The sequence below is a fragment of the Scyliorhinus torazame genome, chromosome 1 (genome assembly GCF_047496885.1).
Source record: "Scyliorhinus torazame isolate Kashiwa2021f chromosome 1, sScyTor2.1, whole genome shotgun sequence".
In the NCBI taxonomy this organism is placed as follows: Eukaryota; Metazoa; Chordata; class Chondrichthyes; order Carcharhiniformes; family Scyliorhinidae; genus Scyliorhinus; species Scyliorhinus torazame.
Window position 1 is genome coordinate 38,607,582 of NC_092707.1, and position 24,866 is coordinate 38,632,447.

Genomic DNA, 24,866 nt, shown 5'->3' on the forward strand with positions numbered 1-24,866 from the left:
TGCTTCAGGCCTCTGTTGAATAACACCTGAAAGGTAGGCCCTTATGCTCCTCATACCCAAAATCTACAGTTGTGGGTCAGGTGAACTCCATGATATACTTTGGGTTTCTCTAAACCCTGGCCCATAACACACTTGATAAGTCCAAATATATGTTGGAATATTTTTCAACAATAAAAAAAAGTAGACTTCAATATGATTTAAATATCTTTCAGATATGGATACAATTCAGGGAAAGGATTCTTCACCTTCAAAACGAAAATCTTCGGCTGCAGCATCGGGTAGGTTATTAAGTTGTTCATTTTATTTCTTTAAAATGTCATTATAAGGTAACATTTTTGTTGTTGAAGATGTGCAATTTGGCTACCATTAGTTATTGGATTTCAAAAATGTCATGCGCTTCACAGCATCTTGAGGTCAAGAAAAGGATGATATAATCTGACTTGATCGGGTCTGTTGATTAGTGTAGTATGCAGCTTCACTGAAAGGCTGAGAATAAGAACATAAGAACTGGTAACAGGAGTAGGCCATCTGGACCTTCGAGCCTGCTCCACCATTCAATGAGATAATGACTGATCTTTTGTGGACTCAGCTCCACTTTCCCGCCAGAACACCATAACCCTTTGTTCCTTTATTCTTCAAAAAACTATCTATCTTTACCTTGAAAATATTTAATGAAGGCGCCTCAACTGCTTCACTAGGCAGAATAATAGTAATAGAATTGGAGTAAACAATTTATTCCCCAAGCAGGATCCACCAGTTTATGGCTGATCTGTGACCTATCTCTAGCCTTGCCCCTAAAAGTTGTGCAGTATCAATATCTGAGCTGGTGACTGTGCTCGTAAGATTTGACCTCCATAATGACTTCTTCCCACTGTTTCTGTAGCATTTGTCTGGCAGGCTGTCTACTCAAATTCGATATAGGACATTTCCATTCAACACTTCCACAATGACCCCTTGTGTATTCATAAGAGGTGTATTCACTGTTATGGGTCCGAACCAGAACCCATCCGGGAATTTCCGTTTCTGACGCCAACAAAGAATTCATGGACTTTCAAGACGGAAAACTGGCACAGAACCTGGACAGATTCCGGTACTGCTAAGTGGCTACCACTGGCGCCACGTGGAACATAATCGATTCTAATGAGAAACAGTGCCGTATTAGCCTGTTTCGCGATTGACACTCAAAGGCTGACAAGCTGGAGCCGAATATACACACTGCACCCACCATCCCAGCCAGCAAGATGGCAGCGAGGAGAGCAGACCCAAGGTTTCTCGATGCCGAACTGGAGACCCTCTTGGATGCGGTGGAGCAGTGGCGAATGACCTTGTACCCGGCTCGGGAAGGAAAGATCCAGCTGCCGCCGTTTGCTGTGCCTGGGTGCAGGTAGCAGAGGAAATGAGCGCCCTGGGCAACACCGTCCGGACGGGGCAGCAGTGCCGGAAAAAACTGCATGGCCTCTTCAGTGTGGCCAGGGTGAGTAGACAGCACTGTGCCCCTGGCAGTAACCCGCGTCTCACACACTCATAACCCTATCCACCCACCAGAAGGACGGCCATGCACAACTTCCGGGAATGGGAGAAGACAGGAGTGGGACCGCCAGACCTGTGGTCCCTCACCGTGGCTGAGCAAAGGTCCCTGGACGAGGTCGGCGGCCCAGAGGTCCGGGAGGTTGCCGAGGTGGAGCTCGGCCGCGGGTGAGGAAGGGAGATCCCACTTAGTTGCGGTTCCCTGTGACACATGCCAACCATCCAACCACTCTCAATCACATACAACCCTCACCCCCACACCACCCTCAAACCAACATCACCACCCCTCACCCCCAGCCACATGTCCTCCATCCACACTCCCCCCGTACCGTGGTCTAATCATGCTTATTGTTTTGTGTCTTGCAGGACCCACTAGTGATGGGGCGGAGCCACCTGGCGTCCCCCGCCCCCAGCCAGTCTCCCCGTGAGCCAAGCAGTGACGCTGAGAGCAGCTTGGATACCAACCCTCTGCCCGAGACTCAGGAGACTCAGGAGCACGGGTCGGAGAATGACAGTGATTTTCCGTCACAGCTACCTCCAACACCCTCCACCATCCCAGAGACTCTCACCTAGGTTGGACATGTTAGTGAAGTGGCTCCTGGGACAGTATCTGCTGCATACCACACAGCAGGTGGGGATAGGAGCACTCCTGAGGAGGCGGACGGTCGGAGGGCAGGGACTGCATTAGGGGTTTTCAGCGAGCATCCAGCACCTGCAGGGGCAGTTGGAGGAGCCCAACCACGTGCAGGAGCAGAAGGTGGTGCTCACAATGCGTGCCACCCAGGCCAATGCCGCTTGGGTGGCGTCCACGGTGGAGGCATTGAGGGCGAATGTTTTGGCTGTGGATCAGCATGTCCAGGGGAAGTCTGTGCAGGTGCTGGGCGAGACCCTGGACAGGGCTGCCGCCTCACAGGGGACCATGTCACTGACCCACCTGGAAATCGCAGCGGCGCTCCTAAGCGTGGCCCAGTCACAGCAGGCCATGATTGGGAATGTCTGCAGCCTTGCCCAGGCGCTGGCCAACGTGGTACAGGCATAGAGGGAGGTGGCCCAGTCCGAGAGGAAGATGGCGCAGTCATTGGCTGATGTAACACAAACCAAAAGGGGGTGGCATAGTCACAGCATGATGTGGCGCAGTCCTAGATGGAGATGGTCCACTCCCTGTGCTCAATGGCGGCGAGCGTGCGGACCCTGGTCAGGATCAGAGCGAGCCTCCATGACTGGCAGTGCCACGTGGCAGGAGGGCCTCAGGGACTAGCTCCCCTCGCACACCCGTCCCTGGAGTTGCCCAGGGGCCATCGGGCACCCCGAGGGGCCCATGGGGCATCTGGTGGGCAGAACGAAAAGCGGCACCACACCACCCGGGACACCCTAGCAGCAACCGGGCCTACCGAGAAGACACCTGCCAACGAGGACCCAGGTCACAGGGCGGAATGACAGCAGGCCACCTCCACCCCTGCTGTACGTCTAGGGATCCACCTAGATGTAGTGGTAAGGCCCGTAAGGCCAGGAAGTTAGACACTAGTTAACTTGGCCCATCAGAGGCGGTGAATCGCGGAGACTGTGGAGTATACCTGGTCAGGTCCGCTAATGATATGAACAATAATAATAATCTTTATTATTGTCACAAATAGGCTTACATTAACACTGCAATAAAATTACTGTGAAAAGCTCCTAGTCGCCACACTCCAGCACCTGTTCGGGTACACTGGGGGAGAATTCAGCATGTCCAATTCACCCAACATTTCCGGGATTTGTGGGAGGAAACCGGAGCGCCCAGAGGAATCCACGCAAACACGGCGAGAACGTGCAGCATAGACAGTAACCCAAGCCAGTAATCGAACTAGGGACCCTGACGCTTTGAAGTAACATAGCTAACCACTGTGCTACAAATGGGGCTGGGTTCTCCACACACACTTGCGCTGAAATCGCTGCCGGCGGGGGGGGGGGGGTGGAGAATAAGAATATAAGAACTAGGAGCAGTAGTAGGCCATCTGGCCCCTCGAGCCTGCTCCGCCATTCAATGAGATCCTGGCTGATCTTTTGTGGACTCAGCTCCATTTTCCACCCGAACACCATAATCTTTAATCCCTTTATTCTTCAAAAAACTATCTAACTTAATGAAGGAGCCTCAACTGCTTCACAGGGCAAGGAATTCCATAGATTCACAACCCTTTGGGTGAAAAAGTTCCTCCCAAGCTCAGTCCTAAATCTACTTCCCCTTATTTTGAGGTTATGCCCCATAGTTCTGCTTTCACCCGCCAGCGGAAACATCTATCCTATCTATTCCCTTCATAATTTTATATTTTTCTATAAGATCCCCCCCGCATCCTTCTAAATTCCAACGTGTACAGTCCTAATCTACTCAACGTCTTCTCGTAATCCAACCCCTTCAACTCTGGGATTAACCGAGTGAATCTCCTCTGCATACCCTCCAACGCCAGTACGTCCTTTCTCAGGTAAGGAGACCAAAACTGAATACAATACTCCAGGTGTGGCCTCACTAACACCTTATACAATTGCAGCATAACCCCCCTAGTCTTAAACTCCATCCCTCTAGCAGTGAAGGACAAAACTCCATTTGCCTTCTTAATCACCTGTTGCACCTGTAAACCAACTTTTTGCGACTCATGCATCAGCACACCCAGGTCTCTCTGCACAGCAGCATGTTTCAATATTTTATCATTAAAATAATAATCCCTTTTGCTGTTATTCCTACAAAATGGATAACCTCACATTTGTCAACATTGTATAAAATCTACCAGACCCTAGCCCATTCATTTAACCTGTCCAAATCCCTCTGCGTACTTCCATTATCCTCTGCACTTTTTGCTTTACCACTCATCTTAGTGTCGTCTGCAAACTTGGACACATTGCATTTGGCCCCCAACTCCAAATCATCAATGTAAATTGTGAACAATCTTTGTTTTCTATTAATTAACCAATCCTCTATCCATGCTACTACTTTATCCTTAATGCCATGCATCTTTATCTTATGCAGCAACCTTTTGTGTGGCACCTTGTCAAAAGCTTTCTGGAAATCCAGATATATCACATCCATTGGCTCCCCGTTATCTACCGCACTGGTAATGTCCTCAAAAAATTCCACTAAATTAGTTAGGCACGACTGCCCTTTATGAACCCATGCTGCATCTGCCCAATGGGACAATTTCCATCCAGATGCCACGTTATTTCTTCCTTGATGATAGATTCCAGCATCTTTCCTACTACCGAAGTTAAGCTTGCTGGCCTATAATTACCCGCTTTCTGCTTACCTCCTTTTTTAAACAGTGGTGTCACATTTGCTAATTTCCAATCTGCCGGGACCACCCCAGAGTCTAGTGAATTTTGGTAAATTATCACTAGTGCATTTTCAATTTCCCTCGGCATCTCATTTAGCACTCTGGGATGCATTTCATCAAGGCTAGGAGACTTGTTTACCTTTAGCTCCATTAGCTTGCCCATCACTTAGTGATAACAATCATCTCAAGGTCCTCACCTGTCATAGCCTCATTTCTATCAGTCACTGGCATGTTAATTGTGTCTTCCACTGTAAAGACCGACCCAAAAGATCTGTTCAGTTTCTCAGCCATTTCCTCATCTCCCATTATTAAATCTCCCTTCTCATCCTCCAAAGGACCAATATTTATCCTAGCCACTCTTTTTTGTTTTATATATTTGTAGAAACTTTTACTGTCTGTTTTTATATTCTGAGCAAGTTTACTCTCATAATCTATCTTACTCTTCTTTATAGCTTCTTTATAGAAACCATGTTCCCGCAAGAAATCGAGACCGCCGCTGGTTCACCGATTCTGCGGGTCCCGAAATGCTGCAGGCACCGCTGCCTTGGTCCTACCTGGGGCCATTGCCAGAGGCCCGCTAAGTCATTCTCCGCCTCCTGACTGGCCGAAGTCCTGACGGCGTGCATCTAATGTGCTCCAGCCGGTCGGGATACTCGTGTGAGTCTGCAGCCGCCCTGATTGGGGGCGGGCGGATCGGAGGCCGGCGAGGGAGGTTGGTGGGGGGGGGGGGGGGGGGGGGGGGGGGGGGTGGGAGGGGGGGGAGGGGGGGGGCCTAGAGGCGGCTGGGGAATGGTTGTGCGGAGGTTGAGGGTCGGGCCTGCGGCCGATTGTTGGGGGGTGGGGGGGCTCTTTTGTGGGTCTAGCTCCGCGGTCCGTGTCCGCCATGGAGCACTGTGCCGCCGCTGGAGGCAGCCCCGATCCGGAGGTGCAGGGGACCGTATCTGCTGCTAGCCCCCTGCAGGGCTGGCAATCCATGTCTCTTTGATCCAAGTTATTCTGCCGTAAAACTCTACCATTTTGACGACTGCCTGGGGTCATAGTCCCAATAATGGTGTTTACTGTACGTGCGTTCCAGAATGCATTGGTGTCGCTGTCGAGGTGATGGAGAATCGCAATTTTGCATCATATCGACACCCGCCGCTTTTTTGGCGCCGGAACCTATTCTCCACCCAATCGCAATTTTTGATTGTGGCTTCGGCCAACGGGGAGTCCCGCCCCCAATCTCTTGTTAAGATCCCGGACGAGAACTCAATTATTATGGGTCCAAGAACGGTAACCCCAATTTGTTATTTTCTATGTTGCGGGATTCCAGATGAGAACCCAACTTTTTACTTTGGATAATTGTGAGGAAATGTTACTGTGACACAGGAGTGCTAACAGTGACCGGCAGACAGCTTTTATGGTAAAACAAACTATAATTTAAACACAGAATTAAACACATTTGCAATAAAGAAATAGCTTACATTTAGCAGTTACAACATTTTACTTGTTTTCTAACCCTGCCTCCATATAGATATATATATTCCAATTGAGCAAACCAATATCTCTTAAATACCGTTCTGGGTAAAATCAACAAAGGTTTCCGCGTGCTTATATTGGTACAAATCCCTTTAGAGAGAGCCCTTTAAGAGCAAACTGAATCCTGTCTGTCCAACTTAGTGTCCCAGAAGCAACTACCAAACCTGACCCCGCCTATTGAATATATCACCTGCAATCGGAAAGCACACCTCATTCTTGTGTCTTTTTAGAAAAAAATTACTAAAGGTTTAGAAAAGGCCCCAACAAAAATCAATTATTCTCTCCCTTTGTAATCACAGCAAAAATACTAAATACCCACTTTAACGTATGAACATTTCTCATGTCCGTCACAACACTCCTTTGCATGTTCAGCTAATGTATCAGAGCATAGACTTGCTTAACAGATGCGATTCCCACCACTTCTTGGTGGATCTCTCCTATAAGAGATGCAGCCAGCCTTCAAGAAGTTCTAGCTACTCATTATATTGAGCTCTGCGCTCATGCTTGCAGCCAGTGTACAGTGCGAGTAGAGTGGCTGCATGGAGCGATCATGTAAACAGACAGTGGAGTTCCCCATGTTTCCTGCAAAGCAACACATTGGTTAATCATATGCATATCTCCATACTATTTTTCAGAGTTGAATTGAATTGAATTGAATTTGAGTTTGATTTATTGTCACGTGCAACGAGGTACAATGAAAAGTATTCTTCTGCATACAGCCCAGATAGATTGTTCCATACGTGAAAAACATAACACATGCAAAAATATACAATGTAAATACATAGGCACAGGCATCGGCTAAGCTTTCAGTGAAAAGTATTGTTCTGCATACAGTCCAGACAGATCATTCCAGACATTAAAATACATACCAGATGGATAAATACACAATGTAAATACACAGGCACAGGTGAAGCATAGAGAGTGTAGTACTACTCAGTGTGAAGAGATCAGTTCAGGCCACAAGAGGGTCATTCAGGAGACTGGTAACAGTGGGGAAGAAGCTGGACGGGATTTTCCGTTAGCCGACAACGAAATCGGGAAATGCGAGTTGGCAGAGAATAGCTTCCGACGGCAAAATCGCAGCAGGCGCCGTTTTGACGCCAAATCGCGATTCTCTGTCACCTCGAAAACAACGTCAATGCATTTCACTCCCCCTAGGTGCCCTCTGGCCCCAGAAACCCATCAGCTGGATGGACACACTCCAACACAACAAGTGCCACCTTTTTGGCTTGGATAGGTGTGTGTGGGGAGTGTACTGTGTTTCTGCGGCTGCAGCTTATCAGTCTCCCAAGTGTCGATCATAGACCCAGTGCATCCCGGACCATTTTTCAGTGGAATCGAGTGTGTTCCACGCAGCACTGGTAGTGGAATCGGTTCAGGTGTGGCACCGGTTTTTCTATCGTAAAAGTCCACAGATTTTCCATTGCGTCAACACTTAGGGCGGGATTTTCCGTTGTCCAACGGCGATATCGTAATCGACGATTGGGCGGAGAATCCCTATTTATGATCGAATCGGGGGCAGCACCTCTTTTTGGATGCTCCGCATCCTCCAAAACAGCGTCATTGAGGAGTACGCTGCACGCCATTGGGACGGCTTCAGGACGTTACCTGAAGTCCCTTCCCCGATGCTCCGCCCCAAATGGGCCGAGTTCCTGACTCCGCGGGGCATATGTGCTCTCTGTTTTCTTGAACCCGGCGTGGCGGCTGCGGACTGTGTCCAACGCCGCCAGAGTCAGGTGGGAGCTGTGCTCCTGGCCGGGGGGGGGGCTTCGGCGAGGGGGTGTCCACGGGGGCACTATCTAGCAGGTTGGGTCTGCGGGTGGCCTGCGCCATGTACGGCGCGACCGCTGCAAGTCATCCCCATGTGCATGCGCGGCTACAGACGGCAATTCTCCAGGCGTTTGGTATCGGGAAGGCTATGGCTTTTACGTGACGCACCAATTTTTTTGTCGTAAAACCGGACACATCCTCCGGACATCGCCTCAAAATCGGAAAATCCAGCCCATAGTCTCAGAAACGAAGAATCTCGCCCGCTATTTTTGAACCTGTTACTGTGTGTTCTCAGAATTTTGTATCTCCTGCCCGATTCAGAATATTTTCCAATTGCTTTTTAAAAGCATGTGATTTACTTTGCAGCTTTAAATTTTCGTAAATTCTCATTCTGACGTGCTGCCAGTTTTGCTAAATAGAGGGCATTGTGGAAAAAAATAGGAAAGAATGCATTGGGAATGAATATTTATGACATGCATGTTATATTACTGGGTTTAAGTAATATATGCTGTTACTTACTGTAGTAACAACCATGTTGACGTTGCCCTGTCGGCCACCCTTTGTTAAGGTCACAAAAGACTCATTGCAGCAATGGATCTTTTTTTGTTTCTTCTCTTATGAGAATTATTTTTTCGTCCATTGCAGAAGGTTGTCTGCGCACATTTGTACCTGAGACTCGATATGTTCAATTATCTCCAGTGGTTCACTTGATGAAATGACTGAACGAGGCAACGCATCTGCAATTATTATTTTAAAAAATATATATTTTTATTAAATTTTAACAGATTTTCAACAAAATCCCTCCCCCTTACATAAAGAAAAAAGAAAACACACAGAAAAGACACCGCACACCCAAATTATACAGAGAATTCCCCCAATATACAAACCCCCCCACAAAACAAGATAAACACATACCTGGAGATCCCCCCCCTCCCCCGGGTTGCTGCTGCTGCTAACCTCCTCCCAACATTCCGCCAGAAAGTCTAGGAATGGTTGCCACCGCCTGAGGAACCCTTGCACAGACCCCCGGAAGGAAAACTTTACCCTCTCCAATTTAATGAACCCTGCCATGTCATTAATCCAAGCTTCTACGCTTGGGGGCTTCGCATCCTTCCACAATAGCAGAATCCTCCGCCGGGCTATCAGGGACGCAAAGGCCAGAATACCGGCCTCTTACGCCTCCTGCACTCCCGGCTCGTCCGATACCCCAAATAATGTGAACCCCCAGCTCGGCTTGATCCAGGTGTTCACCGCCATCTCTAGCCTCTTCCACGCCGCCCCCTCTCCCTCCATTACCCACTTACGGATCATCGCCACATTGGCAGCCCAGTAGTACCCACGAAGATTTAGCAACGCCAGCCCTCCTCTGTCCCTGCTACGCTCCAGAAACATCTTTTTACCCTCGGGGTCTTATTCGCCCACGAATCCCATTATACTCCTGCTTACCCGCTTACAAAAGGCCTGAGGGATCAGAATGGGAAGGCACTGGAATACAAAGAGGAACCTCGGAAGGACCGTCATTTTAACCGACTGCACCCTCCCCGCCAGCGAGAGTGGCAACACATCCCATCTTTTGAACTCCTCCTCCATCTGCTCCACCAACCGTGTCAAATTGAACTTGTTCAGGGCCCCCCAACTCCTAGCCACCTGGATCCCCAGGTACCTAAAGCTCCTTTCCGCCCTCTTCCATGGAAGCTCGTCTATCCCCCTTCCCTGGTCGCCTGGGTGTACCACAAAGAGCTCACTCTTCCCCACGTTAAGCTTATATCCAGAAAAGTCCCCAAACTCCCTGAGGATCCGCATTACCTCCGGCATCCCCTCCACTGGGTCCGCCACATACAATAACAGGTCATCAGCAAATAGCGACTCCCGGTGTTCCTCCCCCCACCCGAACCAATCCCCTCCAGTACCTGGACTCCCTCAGTGCCATGGCCAAAGGCTCAATTGCCAATGCGAACAACAATGGGGACAGAGGACACCCCTGCCTCGTCCCCCGGTACAGCCGAACGTACTCCGACCTCTGCCGGTTCGTGGCCACGCTCGCCACCGGGGCTTTATAAAGTAGCCTAACCCACCTGATGAACCCCTCCCCGAACCCAAACCTCCGCAGCACTTCCCAAAGATACTCCCACTCCACCCTATCGAAGGCCTTCTCCGCGTCCATAGCCGCCACTACCTCCGCTTCCCCCTCCACTGAAGGCATCATAATTACATTAAGGAGCCTCCTAAACTGCCTACCCTTCACAAATCCCGTCTGGTGCTCGTGAATCACCCCCGGGACACAGTCCTGTAGCCATCTGGGATGGCCACATCCCGATTGCAAAATGGACTACAAAGACTGCAGGGAAAATTGGACAATGCTAAGAAATAAGCAGGTGCAAGCCCTGTCTGTTGATTAGAACCTTAAACGCTCAGACAGGACAGAAACTACCAAACGATTTAAATACTAATGAGCCATCTCCGGGGACAAAAGGGAAACATTTAGCTACACAATGTTAGGACAGACTCCCCGGCGCCAGAAGAAGCTAAGACAAAGCTGACTGACGGTCACCAGGACACGCCCAGCGATCAGGGAACTACCCCTCTATTGGAGGAAACTCTATACCGATGATTGGGAAAGACCCAATTAGTTGAGGCCAAGTTCAAGGCCCGCCCAAAAGAGCGCGAAGCCCTTTTGAGTATAAAAGGTATCCCCCAAGGGAGAACGCCCTCTTTTGGCTTTGGCTCTCAGCGAAGAGAGAGACCAGCCTAGCAACTACAGCAGACCATGTAAATTCCAAGTCAACGCACGCTACGAGATAGACGCTCATAGTTGCTACTCTGTAAACAGCTCAACCCAGCAGCCTCAGAACCAAACAACGGCCATTGTTCCTCTGACTGAGTGGGCGCCCGAAGCTAAGTATAGGCCTTAGTAATAGTGGTAGTTTAGTTTTGTAGAGTTTATGCATGAGTAGATTTGACTGTGTGTAAATAAATGAGCATTGCTTTTGAACTTACTAACTGGTGTATCGAGTCATTGATCAGTATTCGGTTCTGAACCTCGTGGCGGTGTCGAAAGATACCTGCCGACTCTTGAGCAAACGTGATTAAATAGAGCCAAATTAAGAACCAACCAAAAGTTAGCAACATTTACTGGCGACTCTGATGGGAGTCGATTTAAAAGTGGCCTAACCACTCCGAGAGAACCCAAAATTTGAATTGAGAATCCAATTGGGAACAGAAAAACCACAAGAGTCAAAAGAGTACTGATCAAGCCTCCAAGATTCGGAAGTGTGTTAATGCATGCGTACTAACAGGGATATAAGGGAAACCTGAGAGATTTTGTTACGAAAAACTGTCGGGAGTTTTGTAGGCCGGAAATTAACGTAAGCCGTACCCGTGTTTCCATCAACACTTCATCACCGCCTGTTCCAAATTCGTTGGAGACCCTAGTAGAGAAAATGGCAATGAAGGCAATGGAACGCCTTATGAACCCCCAGGAATTCGAGGTCGCAGTGACCAGTAGAGTAGGACAGTGTCCCGTTTGGGAAGAAGAGATCAGAAAATATCTCAAAGGGAAAGGATGGCCCCTTTGGAGTGAATTCTGTGATAACGAGGAAACAGGACCCGGGAGTATAGGACATACTTGGTGCGAGAACCTGTCAGAGATCCACAAGAAGAGGCAATCGTGTCCTGTTTGGCACAATCGCGAGGCACAGAGGAGGTCGTTAGGATGCTCCGTAGAGAGATAGAGGAGAGAGACAGAAGGAGTGAGGTAGACGTGAGTGAGGTAGAGGAAGAGAATCGAGATCTGAAAGAGCAGTTAACAGCAAGGGACAGAGAAGTGGATGATGCCAAGGGGGCACATCAGTCTTGTCTCGCGCATTTGAACAGCTTTCAGACACAATACGATAAGGCCTACCAGGACACGCAACGTGCGGTCTTGATAAGACGAGAAACTGAACAGCAAGTTGAGAAATTGCAGAAATAGTGCAACGATTTAAAAGCAGCCCTACGAGCACCCCATACTTCCACGACGGAACAAAGGCAGAGCTTTGTAGACCATGCAAAGTGCCGGAAGCAAATTGCAGAATTCCAATCTCTGCTGTCCATGCAAAAGAGCTTTCAGAGTACATTCGGACCCCAATTAGATCAAGAAAACGGCCCCGATTGACAGGAATTGAACGAGACTGCCCATAGATACGTACATGGGACATGTACGCAGGAAAAGCCCCAAAAAAGGAAAGCGCCCCAACCCCCAACTGAACAGGCAGAACACACCCCGATGAATCCTGTGATCACATACCGCAGGAGAAGCAGACTTCCTTTACATAACCCCGTTAACCGTGACCCAATTACGGGACGCGTGTGGAAAAATTACACCGTTCCTTCCCACATCCGACCCCCTCCTATTTTTCGCGAAAGTCAAACAACAGGCAACCATGTACGGCCTGGACGAAAAGGAGCAAGTGAAGCTCACAGTTTTAAGCCTCGACCCTTCACTCGTAGCAGCCCTTCCCGACCCACAGAATGTAGGAGGAGGCACACTCCAAGAGATGCACACAGCAATCCTTGATGCGATCGGCTTTAACAGAGGAGGCCTAAATAAGTATAGGCAAAAGAAGGTGGAGCACCCCACAGCGTTTGCTGGATGTTTGTGGATTCACTTTACCGCAGTTTTTGGAGAGTTAGCCCATGCCCATTTGTCCCCAGATAATATGGCCAAATGGACCCGAATTCTAGTCTCCCACGCCACAGAAGCAGGACGAAAAGCTTGCGCAAATTATGACCCCCTCAGATAAGGCCCACAATGGAAAATGGGTTTTGAAGAGATTGTCCCGCGCTTGGGAGCAATAAATTGCAGGCAAAACCGCATTTATAACACCCGATGAAGAGCAGGTAGAAATGAACCCAGTTAAGGCACACCAGAACCCCACATGAGTAAATGAGGGCAGGAACAGCCAACCCAAGCCAAAACCTCAAGAATGTTATAATTGTGGACAGCTAGGACACTTTGCACGAGAGTGCAACGTGCCCCAGAAGCAGCAGAGAAACCAACAGATAGGCACCCTAAACAAGAAAAGGGCAAAGCCGATCCATAGCGTTAGCGCCCGTTCAGAGAGTACAGACATGAACGGCACCGACTGACGGTGTTCGGGCTCCCCAACTTGGGTCTGCGACACCCTTTGGGACAAGTCCAGTAGACCGGTAGTAGCAGGCAAAGTTCGGGGACAACCCGTGGAATTTCTTTGGGACACAAGAGGGTCCCGCACCACACTCAATTCCTCCACGATGTTCCAGCGAGCCACGTGGCCCACAACAGACACCATTACACTCAGTGGTTTTAGAGGCCATTTACAACAGTGACACTTAACAGCACCTATAGCAATACAGATAGGGAACATCGTAACCAAGTAACCCGTAGTTTTAGTTGATCTTCCCCAAACAGCAGAACATATCCTTAGGATCGATTTCATGAGCTCCCATAACCTTTCTTTCGACCCAGTGAACAAGTATGTTTGGAAAATGGCAAAGGCAGCACGAGCCCCCGCCACGTTCACAGTAGGAGAATACGTAAATAGGATTAGCTCAGTAGGTGACTTCTGGTTTGACCCTCGAGCCATTAGTGCAGACAACCAGGTTAGAGTAGTCCTGCAGGAACACAAAGCAGCATTTGCACAGCACAAGCACGACTGTGGCAGTTTGACTGGCTTTGTGAACATTACAGGTCCCGATCCTAAACCCCAGAAGCAGTACGGATTTCCCCAAGAAGCAGGGAGAAATCTCCAAAGTAATAGAGAGTTTGTTGGATCAAGGCGTACTCAGATCAGTAGCCTCCACAAACAACGCACCGATTTGGCCCGTCAGGAAACCGGATGGATCATGGCGACTGACCATTGATTACCGGGAACTGAACAAAGTAACCCCAGCAGCAGCCCCACCGTAGCCACGAGTCCCAAGACCATGCTCAAACAGGGACTTCAGTCAAAAAAAATTTCAGTTTTGGACATTAGTAATGGCTTCTGGTCCATTCCATTGGCTAAAGCGTGCCAGTACAAATTCGCCTTTACATTCCAAGGGCAACAATACACGTGGACGTGCCTTCCACATGGCTTCCACAACTCCCCTCCATTTTCCACCAACAGCTGGCAAATGGATTAGCAAAATTTTTCCGCCCCGATTGTCTGGTCCAGTATGTAGATGACTTGTTACTACAGACAGACACAAAGGGAGAGCACACTTTGCTTCTCGCCAAACTCCTAACACTCCAAAAAGAAATTGGTTGTAAAATCAACCCCAAGAAGGCCCAGATTGTGAAAGAAAAAGTGATTTACTTAGGAACAGTGATCACTCATGGTAAATGCGAGATCGAGCACAAGAGAATTGACTCGATCGTCAAATTGCCCCTTCCCCACAATGTCTCTGCCCTCCGGTCATCTTTAGGACTAGTTGGTTACTGCCGAAACCATATTGACGGTTTCGCCACTACAGCAGCGCCCCTTTCCGAACTTCTCAAGAAGCAGCCACCTTGGGAATGGCTTCCACAGCATACAGATGCCGTGGACGCTTTAAAAAGACCTCTCAGCACAACCCCCGCACTACAGGTTCCAGATCCACATTCCCCGTACGCTATAGAGGTAGCAAGCACCGACCGAACCCTTTCGGCCGTGCTCCTCCAGGAACGCCACGACCAGTTACGCCCCGTAGCATACGCCTCACGCATGTTAGACCCCGTAGAGCAAGGATTTTCTGCCTGTCAAAAGCACCTGCTCACAGTTTTTTGGGCAGTGCAATACTTCGCCTACATTACAGGACTCAACCCCATCACCATCCTTACAGAACACACACCGACACAGCTATTGTTAGACAGCCACTTAAAGATGGCACAGTCAGCCAAATTCGTGCAGCCCGTTGGACCCTTCTTTTGCAGGGACGGGACATCACGGTAAAGAGAACCAAAACCCACACATTCCTTGCCGATAATCTGCAGTATGCAGGCACCCCTCACAAATGTGAGATCATCACCACTAAACAGAACACAGGTCCATTTATTCCCAAAACCCCCCCCAAGAAAACAGGTAGTACACCCCAGAGACCCCAGCCCACAGACACGTGCGCACCCCTAAGGATTTATGTGGATGGCTCATCCACAGTGTTAAACGGAAAGAGAATTACCGGTTGCGGTATAATTGTAAAGGATGCGCAGGGACACGCCCTAGATGACATTGCCTTGAAGTTGCCAGGACACTTGGGCTCGCAGACAACAGCGATTGCATATACTGTAGGCCACCCAGACTCGTTCCCGACCCCGGCAGACATCTAATCAGACAGCTTGTATGCCTGCAATAGTTTGACAGAGTTCCTACCACTCTGGGAAACAAGAGGATTTGTTTCCGCGGACGGTAAACCCCTACCCTCAGCCCCATTACTCCGCCATATCTTAGAGACAGCGAAGGATAGGAAATACGGCATAATTAAGGTTCGCAGTCATCACCGTTCTTCCCCCCCTGGAAACGTTAAAGCAGATGCCCAGCGAAGGCAGGCTCCAGGCATGGTTATTTCTGGAACCCCCCCGAAAGCACCCCAGTACACGCAGTTTAGGTCTCACAGACCAACATTCAGGATTTAGCGAAGGCCCAGAAAGAGGACGAGAAACTCAGGGAAGTTTTAAAGGGAACCTTCCCAGCCCCGTACGACAAGTTTAAAAACGCAATCACGACACACGACGGTGTGATTTTAAAGGATGGCATTTATATAGTCCCCAGCCAGGACAGGAACCAGATCATTTGTCAGTTCCATGACAATCATGGACACCAAGGAATTGAACCCACCCAAGCCCACCTCAGAGCGCTTTGCTGGTGGCCTTATTTAAAAACCGATGTCACCCACTATGTAGAGAATTGTTTAATCTGTGCCCAGAACAATCCGGACAGATATGCTAAAAAGGCTCAACTTAGCCATACCCACCCCGTTAATGCACCCTGGACAAATCTCCAGATAGATTATATAGGACCCCGACCCCCATGCAGAAATGGTTACAAGTATGTGTTGGTGGTCATAGACACCTTCACAAAATGGGTGGAAGCATTTCCGTCAAGAACTAATATGGCCAAGACAACGGCTAAAATATTAACACACCACATCTTTACACGATGGGGCCTCCCACGCAGTACAGAGTCCGACCAAGGCTCCCATTTCACCGGACGCGTAATGAAAAACGACCTCACAATTTTCGAAACTACACAAAAGTTCCATATTGTATACCACCTCCAGTCAAGTGGTATAGTAGAACGAATGAATAGGACATTGAAAGCCACCCTCAGGAAAATGGTTCAGCAAAATAATAGTACCTGGGATTCAGTACTCCCATTTGCTTTGATGTTTTTAAGAAACACAGTATCTACATCCACAGGATACACCCCCCACACCCTCATGACCGGACACCCCATGAAAGGCACTGAGCATTTACTAGGACTGGATTTGGCCAGCCCCACAGTTATAGCCCTCACACATGAAAACGCGGTCACACAACTAGTACAGAACATAAAGGCAGCCCAACTCGCCGCAGCAGTGAGACTTGGAACCAGGAAGAAACAGAGCGAGGCCTGTTTCGCCAAAACAGTACACGCCGCTGAGTTTACAGTAGGGCAACAAGTTATGCTTTCCCTTTACAACTCCAGTTCATTCCTCTCCCCAAAATGTTCCGGTCCGTACTCCATTTCGGACAAAGTCAGCCCCTCAGTATACAAAATAACCTATCCCAATGGTAAGTCTGCGTGGTTTCATGTAAACCAGCTCAAGGCTTACGGCTCACAAAATAACCACACACACCACGTCCTGCTCGCAGCAGCAGACGATCACGCCCCGCCCACAGATGACGTATTCCTACCCTCCCCCAACCACTCCAGCCCGTCCTCAGACACAACTTCAACTCTGCCCCCAGAGGCACGATTCCGCCTCTCCCTTCCCTCAACCAGCAGTGACAGCGACAGTGATAGCGATCAAGATGACGACAGCCACAGCACACCACGTTATGCCTACACCCCTGCACCAGGCCCCACTCCCAGTGAATCTGAGCATGATTCTACCGACCCATTTGAAAACACTTATATCAAAGCCCCTGACCCAGACCCACCGCCCGACGATTACGGATTGAAGCATAGTAGCTCCAACCTCGACACACGATTCTGGCACCGAGACAATTCGTTCAGGCTCATCCGGAATGACGAGATGGACCCCAAGATGATGACTTAGAATGTGACTCCCACCAAACCAATCCCTTTGCGACCCTGTTCGCTATTGAGCAGTGAGGTGTCCAGATGATGGAGAAAAAAAGGAACCGATGGAGAGATACGGTGTCCTTTCTGATGGAACCTGCACCATGTTTGTTGAATGTTTGTTCGTTAGTGTTATTGTTAAGTGTTGTGTGTAAACTCGTAAAGTTTTTCACGGCCCCACGTCACCACTCCTTTAACGCCCCCCCTCCTGGCTGTTAATGGAACATGTTTGTCCCAGACAATAGTTCAGAGGAACTAGTTTGTCGACAGAACCTTGTTAAAGGTACAAGTTTGTCCCAGACAATAGTTCAGAGGAACTAGTGTGTCGACAGAACCCGACTCATAGTTGCTCTAATTCGAGAGGCAGCCCCCCACGACGACCGCATTCTTACCCGTTCTTGCCGGTTGCTCAGGCAGGGGAGAAACAGCATTGGTCCCCGCCCTGCCTGAGGACCCCCCTCTGGTCAGATACGCTCGGGTAGAGCACATACGGCATTGATCACCATCCTACCCAGGGATTCCACCCATTTCTTAACCGCCGCGGCCCATACGCACCCGATTTTGGCTCGTTACGTTCAAAATTCTTTTGTTTGGTTTTGGCAACCCTTAGGTTGCTTCCCCATGCTATTTGCATCCTCAAACACTGGGATGGTAAATCACACAGGCTCGCAGTACGGCAGTATTTTCTTAGATGTCTTGTCCAAATATTCGGTTTAAAAAAAAATGAGGGAGTCACATGTGGTGACCAACTATAAAGGGAAATTGGTAGTAAAGCACAGACAGACAGACATACGAGACCTTAAGCAAGATACTAACAGAAATTATGCTTGTGTTCACAGAACTCCAGAAACCCAGGAACCACAGAGGAAGACGAAGTCCGACAAAGATGAAGACAGCCTTCGTGTTCACATGGATCTTAGCGTGATCCCTTCAGTTGCGCGCGGACACTACCCCCCTGACCCCTACCACACAAACCGTAAATGACTCTCACCCCTGTAATACACGGAACCCCGAGATAACTAGCCCAGCGACAGCTAGCAATACCCCGACCTGGTGTGATAAGTTTATCACCTGGTACTCACTCTCATATGTAGTCGAAGCACTCTTAGTGCTGGCGATACTTTGCAGTGTCGTGCAAACGTTTAGAGTCAGGAAATGGCGAAACTGAGCATATAGCTCTCGCACCCCGGTATACAGATTTAGGTCCCCCATTTTCGGATTTCACCAGACCCCCAAACCCATTGGGACTGATTAAAGAGCATCCATTTTGTTTAATGTATTCTATGGAATAAAGAGATGTAAACTTTTGTGTCTGACTGCCAGGCCAGAGAAATTTGTGTGCTGCTATTTTGTACAGTTTAAGATGTATAGATTATTTTTGGATCGTTTGTATTTTTGGATTGTTTAAATGTGGATAGTTTATTGAGAATAGTTAGAGGTTCCAGTTCTTTTTATTTTTCTGTAATGCATGTATTAATGTCATAGCGCCCCGTAGAATCTTTGATAATGAATGTATTTAAAATGGTTTAGGTAAAATTGTGTTGCATAGGATAGGACAGTGTAGAGCCTAAGCAAGAGTGCCCCAGGGATCAGAGGAGGAAGACACCATGGTAATGTGATCCTTCACGCTTCGCGTTGAGGATCACAAGCAGGGAGTGTAGCCATCTGGGATGGCCACGTCCCGATTACAAAATGGACACTTGCAAAGACTGCAGGGAAAATTGGACAATGCTAAGAAAACAAGCAGGTGCAAGCTCTGTCTGTTGATTAGAACCTTAAACGCTCAGACAGGACAGAAACTACCAAACGATTTACATACTAATGAGCCATCTCCGGGAACAAAAGGGAAACATTTAGATACACAATGTTAGGACAGACTCCCCGGCGCCAGAAGAAGCTAAGACAAAGCTGACTGACAGTCACCAGGACACTCCCAGCGATCAGGGAACCACCCCTCTATTGGAGGAAACTCAATACCGATGATTGGGAAAGACCCAATTAGTTGAGGCCAAGTTCAAGGCCCGCCCAAAAGAGCGCGAAGCCCTTTTGAGTATAAAAGGTATCCCCCAAGGGAAAACGCCCTCCTTTGGCTTTGGCTCTCAGCGAAGAGAGAGACCAGCCTAGCAGCTACAGCAGACCAAGTAAGTTCCAAGTCAACGCACGCTACGAGATAGACGCTCATAGTTGCTACCCTGTAAACAGCTCAACCCAGCAGCCTCAGAACCAAACAACGGCCATTGTTCCTCTGACTGAGTGGGCGCCCGAAGCTAAGTGTAGGCCTTAGTAATAGTGGTAGTTTAGTTTTGTAGAGTTTATGCATGAGTAGATTTGACTGTAAATAAATGAGCATTGCTTTTGAACTTACTAACTGGTGTATCGAGTCATTGATCAGTATTCGGTTCTGAACCTTGTGGCGGTGTCGAAAGATACCTGGCGACTCTTGAGCAAACGTGATTAAATAGAGCGAAATTAAGAACCAACCAAAAGTTAGCAACAGTCCTCAATTCTTGTAGCCAGCACCTTCGCCAGCAACTTCGCGTCGACATTGAGGAGCGAGATCGGCCTGTACGACCCACACTGTACTGGGTCCTTGTCCCGCTTCAAGATCAGGGAGATCAGCGCCCTGGACATTGTCGGGGGCAGGCCCCCCCTCCCTCGCCTCATTGAAAGTCCTCACTAGCAGTGGGCCCAACAAGTCCATGTACTTCCGATAGAATTCTACCGGGAACCCATCCGGCCCCAGTGTCTTCCCTGCCTGCATGCTCCCTAGCTCCTTGACCGCTCCTCCAGCACAATCGGTGCCCCCAACCCAACCACCTGCTCCTCCTCCACCCTCGGGAACCTCAGCCAATCTAAAAATCGCCGCATCCCCCCCTCCCCCATCGGGGGCTCAGACCTATACAGCTCCTCATAAAAGTCCCTGAATGCCCCATTTATTCCCACCGCACTCCGCACCGTGTTCCCCCCTTTATCCCTAACTCCACCAATCTCCCTCGCTGCCTCCCGCTTACGGAGCTGATGTGCCAGCATCCGGCTCGCCTTCTCCGCAAACTCATACACCGCCCCTTGCGCTTTCCTCCACTGCACCTCTGCCTTCCTGGGAGTCAACAAGTTGAATTCGGTCTGGAGGCTTCGTCGCTCCTTATGTAATCCCTCCTCGGGGGCCTCTGCATAGATTCTATCCACCCTTAATATCTCCCCCGCCAATCTCTCCCTCTCTCTCCTCTCCTTATGGGCCCTAGTGGAGATTAGCTCTCCCCTGACCACTGCCTTCAGCGCCTCCTCGACTACCCCCACCTGCACCTCCCCATTGTCATTGGCCTCTAAGTATCTTTCAATACACCCTCGAATCCACCCGCACACCTTTTCATCCGCCAACAGTCCCACATCAAGCGGGCGCTGGTCCCTCTCCTCCCCAACTCCAGCTCCACCCAATGCGGGGCATGGTCTGAAATAGCTATGGCCAAATATTCCGTGCCCTCCACTCTCGGGATTAGCGCCCTACTCATAATGAAAAAATCTATCCTGGAGTAGGCTTTATGGACGTGGGAAAAAAAGGAAAATACCCTGGCCCTTGGCCTGGCAAACCTCCATGTGTCCACTCCCCCCATCTGGTCCATAAACCCCCTAAGCACCTTGGCCGCCGCCTGCCTCTTACCCGTTCTGGACCTAGAGCGGTCCAGTGCTGGGTCCAACACCGTGTTGAAGTCCCGTCCCCCCCATTATCAGGCTCCCTGCCTCCAGGTCCAGAATCCAACCCAGCGTGCGCCTCATGAATCTGGCATCGTCCCAATTCGGGGCGTATACATTCATTAGTACCACCTGCACCCCCTGCAACTTACCACTCACCATCACGTACCGACCTCCATTATCTGCCACGATGTTCAGCGCCTCAAACGACACCCGCTTCCCCACCAAAATTGCCACCCCTCTATTCTTCGCGTCCAATCCCAAATGGAAAACCTGCCCTACCCACCCCTTTCTCAGCCTAACCTGATCAGCCACCTTCAACTGCATCTCCTGGAGCATAACCACATCTGCCTTCACTCCCTTTAGGTGCGCGAACACCTGGGCCCTCTTGACCGGCCCGTTCAGGCCTTTCACATTCCAAGTTATCAGCCGGATTAGGCCCCCCCCCCACCCCCCCGCGCTGACTAGCCATCTCCCTTTCTAGGCCAGCCATGTGCCCGCGCACCCTCCATTCCCCCAGGCAGTGGACCCCCACCCAGACTCTCTCTCCGAACACCAGCTCCCCTTTGGTCAATGCAGCAGCAACCCAGTTCCCCCCACCCCTCCCAGCTAGGTCTCCCTCTAGCTGTATTGCTCCCCCCATGCCACTCCCTTAAATCAGCTGACTCCTGCTGACCCCGGCCTCTCCCACCACTCCATCGACCCCGCAGCGCGAGAATCCTCTCCTCCTCCAGGCAATCAGTGTGCGCACCTCTCCAGCACTGCCCTTCCCTCCTGGCCCCACCCCCTTCCCTAGCACGGGAAAACGCCTGCGCTTTCCCACCAAACTGGCCCCACCCTCTCTGATGCAGCTCCCTTTTTGCGGCCTTGTCTCAACTCCCCTACCCCGGGCCCCCTCCTTCCAACCACCGACACACACACTCCCACAGAGCCCCCGCTTCGAACCATTTCGCCCCACCCCACCCCCAGCACCAAAGAAAACAGAACAGAGCATCCCCCAAAACACAGTAACCCCCCTCGGCACCCCCGCCCAACAAACCCTCAGTTCGAGTCCAACTTTTCAGTTTGGATAAAAGTCCACGCCTCCTCTGGCATCTCGAAGTAATGGTGCCGATCCTGAAACGTGACCCACAATCGCGCCAGCTGCAGCATCCCGAATTTCACCCCCTTCCGATGCAGAACCGCCTTAGCCCGGTTGTAGCCGGCCCTCTTCTTGGCCACCTCCGCGCTCCAGCCCTGATATATTCGGATCTTTGTGTTCTCCCACCTGCTGCTCCGCTCCTTTTTGGCCCATCTCAGGACACACTCCCTGTCCACAAAGCGGTGGAACCGCACCAGTGCCGCCTGCGGCGGCTAGTTGGTCTTGGGCCTCCTCGCCAGGACTCGGTGAGCCCCATCCAGCTCCAGGGGCCTCGGGAAAGCGCCCCACGCTCATCAGCGTGTTAAGCATCGTGACCACGTATGCCCCGGCATCCGACCCCTCCACTCCCTCCGGGAGACCCAGAATCTGAAGATTCTTCTTCCTTGACCGATTCTCCATGTCCTCAAACTTTTCCTGCCACTTCTTGTGCAGCGCCTCGTGCGCTTCCACCTTCACCGCCAGGCCCAAGATCTCATCCTCGTTCTCCGAGGCCTTTTGCCGCACCTCCCGGATCGCCGCTCCTTAGGCCTTCTGGGTCTCGACCAGCTTGTCAATCGACGCCTTCATCGGCTCCAGCAGCTCTGCCTTCAGGTCCGCAAAGCAGCGCTTGAGGAATTCCTGCTGATCCTGCGACCATAGCGCCCACGCTGCCTGGTCTCCACCCGCTGCCATCTTGCTTCTCCTCCCTCGCACTTTTCGCTGCACCAAAATCACTTTTTTGACCGCTCCACTCCTGGTCCAATCCATACAGTGCCGGGAGAACCGTACTGTCACCTTCCCACACTGGGAACCGTCGAACAAATGCCGTTGGGGCCCCTCAAAAGAGCCCAAATGTCCGTTTCTCACGGGAGCTGCCGAACATGCGACTTAGCTCCGCATAGCCGCAACCGGAAGCCCCGCATCTGCAACTATTAGATCTTTGCCAGGCATATATACCAGATTGAAATATCCCCGAAGTTTGAACAGTATTCTTTGTAATCGAGGAGTCATGTCATTTAGATTCTTGTAAATGATGTGCACCAGCGGTCTATGATCCGTTTCAACGGTGAATGTTGGCAGACCGTAAACATAATCATGGAATTTTAGGATACCAGTGAGGAGACCTAAACATTCCTTTTCAATTTGAGCGTACCGCGTCTCTGTCGGTGTCATTGCATGTGATGCATATGTCACTGGAATCCATGATGAGGTGTCGTCTTTCTGTAACAACACTGCTGCAATACCATCCTGACTTGCGTCAGTCGAGATCTTGGTTTAACGATCAAGATCAAAGAATGCTAAGATGGGTGCAGTTGTGAATTTTGCCTTTAACTCCAACCATTCTTTTTAATGTTCTGTCGTCCACTCAAGCAAGGTTGATTTTTTGACGAAATCTTTGAGGCATGTTGGCTGGGATTCTCCCGCAACTGGCGGGGAGAGCCGTACCGGTACCAAAGAGTGGCGGGAACCATTCTGGCGTCAGGCCGCCCGGAAGATGCGGAATCCTCCACACTTCCAGGGGGTAGGCCAGCGCTTGAGTGGTTGGCGCCGCGCCAACTGGCGGCGAAGGGCCTCCGCCGGCCAGCCCGAGTTGGCGCATGCGCAGGAGCACCAGCGTGTTCTGCCGCATGCAGAACTGCTGCTGTGATTCCTGCGGCATGCACAGGGGGTTTCATCTCTGCGCCGGCCATCGCGGATCCTTACACAGGCTCGCCCGCAGATCGGTGGGATCCATCGCGGACCAGGCCACCGTGCCCTCCCCCGGGGCCGGATCCCTCCGCGCCCCCCCCCGAAGACTCCGCAGGCCACCCTCAAAGCCAGGTTGCGTCGGTATGGACCATGTCCATTTCATGCCGGCAGGACCAGCTGAAAACGGGTGGCCGATCGGCCCATCGGGGCCCAGGAATCGCTGGGGGGGGGCCACTGCCAACGGCCCCGACCGGCGCAATGTGATCCTGCCCCCGCCCAAAAACCGGTGCCGTAGAATGCGGCGACCGGGGTCAGAGCGGCTGGGAGGGATTCACGCCGCCCACCCCGGCGTTTCTCCGACCTGGCGGGGGGTCGGAGAACCCTGCCGTTGTGTGGTTGGCCAAATTTGGGATAAAAAATTCACCACTCCAAGGAAGCGAAGAACTGCTTTCTTGTCCTCAGGGACTTTCTTTATTTTGTTAATAAACATTTTATTGAGGTATTTTTGGTGGTCAGATCCCCCCCCTCGAGGACCCCAGAGACTGCCCGCGGAGCCAGGTCCCGCCGGTAAGTACCTGTTGTAATTTACGCCGGCGGGACTGGCCGTAAACGGGCGGCCACTCGGCCCATTGCGGGCCGTAGAATCGTCGGGGGGCCGCTGCTAGCGGCTGCCGACCGGCGCGGCACGATTTCCACCCCCACCAAATCCCCGGCGCCGGAGAATTCGGCAGCCGGGGTGGGGCGGTATTCACGCCGCCCCCCCCGCCGATTCTCCGACCTGGCGGGGGGTCGGAGAATCCCGCCCCCTAACAGTGACCCTCTCAAAGCAAACTTGATTTTCTCCAAACAGAGAAAGCTAGCCATGTCCGATAGCCAGGGCTTTGAGTCCCTCCAAGCTAATAGAATCCATCTCCGGGCTACCAGGGAAGCAAAGGCTAGGACATCTGCCTCTTTCTCATCCTGGATTCCCGGGTCTTCCGACACCCCGAAAAT

At 50.7% G+C, this 24,866-nt stretch overlaps 1 long non-coding RNA gene across 1 annotated transcript in view; it reads left to right on the forward strand.

Moving 5' to 3' along the window:
* Window positions 1-210: 210 nt before the first annotated feature.
* LOC140429385 (uncharacterized) overlaps window positions 211-24,866 on the forward strand; it is a 107,450-nt gene continuing 82,794 nt past the window's right edge. The window contains exon 1 of the long non-coding RNA XR_011949070.1: window positions 211-278. This is a non-coding gene — a long non-coding RNA (uncharacterized lncRNA). The remainder of the gene's footprint in view (window positions 279-24,866) is intronic.